Raw genomic sequence first — 6214 nt, 5'->3', positions numbered from 1 at the left:
TTCCATTCATGTTGATAAATTACAAAAAAGTGTAAAGTCCGATCGGTTTGAAAATTGACACGCCGCGTTTTCTGCACAAGACGCACATTTTTCATATAGGATAATTAAATAATAATAATAATAATTATAATAAAAAAAGATCTGGGGTTTTTGAAGAAAGATCTGGGGCTTAAGCAGCTCTGATTGCTGACAGAGAGCCTGCTCGGTTGAAGCCGCATCAGTGAGTTCAGTTACAGCCTAGTAACGGTGCATTTTATTGTCAGTAACGGTAACGGTGTTGTAACGGGGGAAACAGTCATTTTTTTGATTACTCGTTACTGATAAAAGTAACACTGTTAGTAACGTGTTTATTTATAAAGCTGTTATTCCCATCACTGTTTCCTGCCCATGTTTCCCTCCTCAAAGAGAATCTGCTGCTCTGACTCTGGGTCTGTCTCAATCGAAGGGCTAGATCAGGGGTTCTCAAACTTTTTTGGCCCAGGGACCCCCTGGAGGGGTCAAAATTTTCCGGGCACCCCCTGACACTCGCAGCACCGATAAGCATAATACTTATAACCACATTTGTACTCTTAGCTAGTTGATAAGCAGCATTAGCACATAGCCTCATCCAAGGGTGTAGCTTTGGCTGGGTGGGGACGTAAAAGCGCTCCAAGGCGGCGCTCCTGAAAGTTGATTTTTGCATTTATGACTGCAATTTCATGTCATGTAGAGCTGATCAAATAAACAAGCAAACAATCATAATCAGAAAAAAATAAAAACTAGTAAGGGATTGACATTTTTATACTGCATATATGAATATCTATACTGACTACAAGTATTTAATAATTCTGTAATGTTGTAAGTTAAAGGCAACTAAAGAAAGACAAGCAGGCAATTTAACTGAGTTCTTGTCTTTAGTGCAACTGTGCATCATACTGTACATCAACATCATACAGAAACATAAATATAATAAATGTTTGACACTAATTACAAACAGATTAGTGTCCATTGCCTTGCTCTTATTTGAAAAAAAAAATCTCTGTTGTTGAGGCTCTACAGTTCTATAAGCTTGACATTTTAAATCATGGTTAGTAAAAATGGATAATTCCTGCTTCCCTAGAGACAACAGGCCAATGTGCCTGATAAAAGCTCTCATATCAAAGAAGCTGAACTGTTGTTCTAACTGCCACCTGACGACATAAACAGTGAAGTAAACAGTCTGTGTGCGTAGCTGCTGCCCAACCAGCCAAACAAACTCCGCTGTGCGCGTCCTCCGGCGCTTTTTTACAACCACATGGAGTGACAGCAGGGACGGCCAATCACACATTAGCAAGAAACGGCAGAGCCAATCGATGAGCGATATTAGGTTAGAGGCGGGACTTCTAGCAGAGACCAGCTGTTAACCCTTTGTGTACCATAAGAATTGACTAGACACTGACGGACAGAGGCGCTTTGAGTGTTTGTTGTTGCTGTTATTTGTGAAGCCGTGCGAGCGTCTGTGAGGTGTCATACCAGATTGCCTGATGTGTAATCACATGAGTAAGCTCTCCAAATCAGTCATGGGAAACATTCACAGTTTAACGCCCCTCCCCCCCAAAAAGTTTTTTAAAAAATTAATAATAATAAAAAAATACATTTCCGTGAATTTTTTCGCAGACCCCCTGGCTATGCGTAAGTAGGTTTGGGAGGTGTGTCAGTGAACACCTGTGCATGAAACCAAACGATAAGCAGCTTCAACGCTCTCAAGATGGACAACACTGATTCTATAGTTTAATGTATTTTATTTTATTTTGTCTTCGTGAAGATGCAGGAGCTCAATCACTTGCACCGTCACAACCGGGTTATATATTTTCACACAAGGGAGCAGCGTGATCACGTAAAATAGTAGCCTATAAACCGTTTATTATAACAGCACCCGCTGACATAGCCTAACTGGTTATTTGTTTACTTAGGCCGACTTATATTTCATCTCACGCCTCAGACCTACAGACTATCCCAATTAAAGTAACTGTACATATGGCTACATTGTAACGTACCTGATGCGCTGATGGTTGCTATGGAAACATCATGCAAAATGCCTGTCTAACTCATCTAACTAAACTTCCATTTACAGGCGTTGTTCGGATACAGTTAACAGCTAAACCCAATATATGGTGGTAATTATAGGCATGGAAACTTATCCAGACGTCATGATATGATATGGCCAAAATTGGGGTCAACCTAGGACAAACTCCAAGAGAAGCAAACTCAACTGATTCTGTATCCTCAGTTTGTCCTGAGTGAGGGGAAAAAAGTCCCAAGGAATCCCATTGGTGGAAAGTTTTGAAAATCCCCTCTATATGATCATATAATACCAAAAACAGCCTTTTAACACACAGGGGAAAGGGGTTCAACATTTGACTTTCAGATATCACTATAAAAATTCACAAGTTGATTACACACACAAAGACAAGAAAAAAAGTCAATTACAAGTTCTTTGAATTATTCTGTTTACACATGCATATCACACATTATCTGATTTGATATGCGCTAATAAGGAATATAAGGAATAAATGCCAGAAGAGACGTTTAAACAGTGAATTAAAAGGTTAATATATATATAGTAATCTTTTTATCTGAAAGTAAAATTTTGAACCCCTTTCCCCTGTGTGTTAAAAACAGTGTTTTTTCACCAATGGGATTTCTTGGGACTTTTTTTCCCCTCACTCAGGACAAACGGAGGATACAAAATCAGTTTAGTTTGCTTCTCTTGCAATTTGTCCTAGGTTTTATCATAAAATGACTGGACTACCTGGGAAGTAGGCTGTAATGTCGGCCGTGAAGCATCGTGGAGGTGTGTCCTGCAAATGAGTCAAAAATAGGCTGGATCGGTCGGCTGCATTATCAGGACGCCGCGCCGTAAAACTGAATTGGGACAGCACTTGTCGTGACGCCGTGACGTAAACAGCCTACAAATATGACCTGGGCAGCGTACAGCCTTTGAACTGAGACAGAGCCTCTGTTTCTTCCTCCAGGGTGGACCATGGTGGAGAGCAGTGGCTGAAACCAGGACTGAGGAAGTGTAAGTCTGGACTGAATTTAATTTAATTTAATGTAACAGGGACAGTGCACATTAATGAACATTTCTGTAAATGCACCAGAATTTGCCAAAAGGCTATCTTGAGAATAGTGTGTTTCTGAATATCTGCTGGGACCTCTCTGCCCTGGACAGCAGCTCCGGGCAGAGAGCAGACTGGACACAGAGATTTCTTGTTTTGCCTTTTATACAGGGAACTTTGGCATTACAGATGAATGGAGCTTTACAAAGTTGTGAGGGGATAATCTTTGAGCTATTGCTGCCTACAATAAGTGCCTGACTGAAAAGAGAAGGACCTGCGACGTCCTGAAAAGTGCCTGAACAAAATGTAATCCACGTATGCTCCTGCTAACAAAGGCTGAGAGGGGAGGAGCCACACCATGAACAACTCTGTCAGTCACACACACATCTGCATACCTGAGCAGGTTTTCCAGCTCAGGAACTTCTATTTCCTTCAAAGTGGGCGCTGGTGGAAGTGATGCAGCCTCTTATCAAGAGTCTCCAGTGTTTGTTTCTCCAATAACTGTAGTGGCTTCAGTGCTGTGGAATCAGCCTGTGAGCAGCTTGTTAAAGCACAGCTAATGTGAGAGAGGATCACTGACTGCAGCAACATCTTAGCAGCTTGACTTGACATGGAGTTCCTCATGAGCCTCAAATTCAACAAACTCAGTTTGACTCTGACAGACTTTTTTTCCCCGAGCCTTGAAGGAGAGATGGCAGTTGATCGTAACGCTGAGATCCTTCAATTCTGTTGCGACTTGTTCCCACTTCTGTTTGACTCCTGAACACAAAGCAGCAAACATTCAGCTGTTTAGATGCTGCAGCTGCAGTTTCTGCTGTTTGTTCTCAGCTGCTTTTACCTGCTGAACCAAACCAAATCACATTTGATGGGTCACAGGTGTAGCCTATCACCATAGGCAGCGCTAGGGCATCGGGAATGGGGAAGCTAAACAAAAAAAAAAAATGTTACCCAGCAGCAGCAGACTGACGCTTATAATAATAAAGGCTCCATCTTGCTAACAAGACCCAATGAACCCTATTTAACTGAGCATTACACTCAAAATTACAATAATATTTCATATAGGCTAGGCTGATATTGCTGATGTCGTCAAACTGAGATGGCGCAGCAGAATAATTCATTCATTCTTTACACAGATTAATACTGTAGTAGCCCATATTAATTCATTAATTATAAAACGGGTGCTTCCCATCCTTAAATGTGATTGGCTGAGCCGCGTTCCATGCTGTTGTAAAATCAGTGTAACCCTCTGGCAGACCGCAGCACAAAATATCCCTGCGCCAGTGTAAACGGACATAGCGTTGCATAGCAACCAACTACTCTGCGCTCCACTTCCTCGTTAGGTCACATTTGTCTTTTGTAGACTTTTGTCAACAAAATGTCAGACTTTGTGGTGAATTTTGATTTGCTGGGTGGCCTGAGCCTGGATGAGTGGTTGGAGGAGCTGCTTGGTGTCTGTTAAAAGACGCTGAATTCACCACCAGCAACAATGTTTTCACCGGTGTGGTAAAGAAACTCCGCCCAGAAGGACGTGACAAATCTTCCCACCACCAAGCCATAACCAAGGCAGACTGCCAGAAGATGAAGCACTTTCAGGCAGGAAGCTCAGACACACTTTGGGGGCTTGTCTGTAAAGTCTGGTTTGACGTGCAGCTTCATATGGGACGCAGGGCGAACGAGGGCAACCGCTGATTAAAGCCCGACTCCTTCAACATTCGCCACGACGAAAATGGCCTAAAATATGTCACCCTGTCTTTCAACGAATGCACAAAAATCTCGAAGATGCTGCCGAAAAAACATAGACAGCCTGAGGGGATTCATATATGAGCAGCCGGGTAACCCACTGTGTCCGGTGGCCTCCCTGGAGAAATAGCCTACCTCTCCCTGCTGCCTCCTGATCCTCCTGCCTTTTATCTCCACACAAAGTGGACACAGTGGGCTCTAGTTTCGCAGACCCGGCGAGGCGGGGACACAGCACAGCTGCGCTTCACCAACTGGGTGTGGCCAGGCGGATTTTGCAAGTTTGGCACGCCATGCTCGGTGGCGCATCTATCCTTACATTCGTCTTCCTCATTCCCATCTTTCCATCAACTACCTGCCTCACATCTCTCTTTTTCCAGCTCTGTCACCGTCTGTTAAAGTTATTGATTTTTACGAGCAAATATAAATTTAACTGTGAAGCCCCCATTTTTAATGAATGTTTTTACCTCAAAGGATAATCCTCGCCATATTCATATAAATAGTCTACATGTTTGTTTTGCAACTTTTGACTCCATCACTTACTGATGCAACAACACACTAGGGTTGTCACGATACTAAAATTTCAAACTCGATATCGATACCCAGGAAAATATTCGATACTCGATACCATTTTCAATACCGCGGGGATTAAAAAATGACAAAAATTTAAAAGGAATAAAAAATATTTTAATATTAAAAATAAACTCAAAAATAGCCTTTTCAATCAAAAAAATAAAAAATAAAATCACATTTTGTTTTCACTCTGCAAATTGCAAAAATAACCCAAATAACATAATTTTGCAACATTTTAACTTATAGTGCAAAAATAACAATGACATATGTTTTAGAACTACAAATTTACTACAAACTACTAAGCATTATTTTTATTAACATAGTATTGTTTTATATGATTGACATTTTCTGGAATTGTGTGAATGACAGCTTTGTGCATGTGCGATTCATTTGCTGCCTGCAGGCGGAGTGGTGGGTCTCCTCTCTGCTCCTCTCCTGACTGCAGCTGGAGGCTGTGACCGCCTGGGAGGACTTTGGGGCGGGGGAGGGGCTCGCGGCAGCACCCGCTGCTCGCTGAGAACAGGAACTGCAGAGGAACGACACGAGCTTTCAGTCTCCAAAATACCAGAAAAGTCTCCAGTAACACCAGGAAAAGTCACTAGATTTGTCTCTAGTCACTTTTGACAAAAAAAGTCGCCATGGGGAGTTGGAAAGTCGCCAGATTTAGCGAGAAAATCGACAAGTTGGCAACACTGGCCGAGTCGCTGGAGCTCTGCCTACCGGGCGCTGTTTGGCCTGCGGCGCTGCCTGTCGAGTGCGCGTGACGCGCTTGTGCACTGAAGTATCGATACTTTGGCAAATTAATATCGTATCCGGATACGGCCTTT

This window comes from Myripristis murdjan, chromosome 13 (assembly GCF_902150065.1).
Source record: "Myripristis murdjan chromosome 13, fMyrMur1.1, whole genome shotgun sequence".
Lineage (NCBI taxonomy): Eukaryota > Metazoa > Chordata > Actinopteri > Holocentriformes > Holocentridae > Myripristis > Myripristis murdjan.
This window is presented reverse-complemented; position numbering follows the sequence as displayed.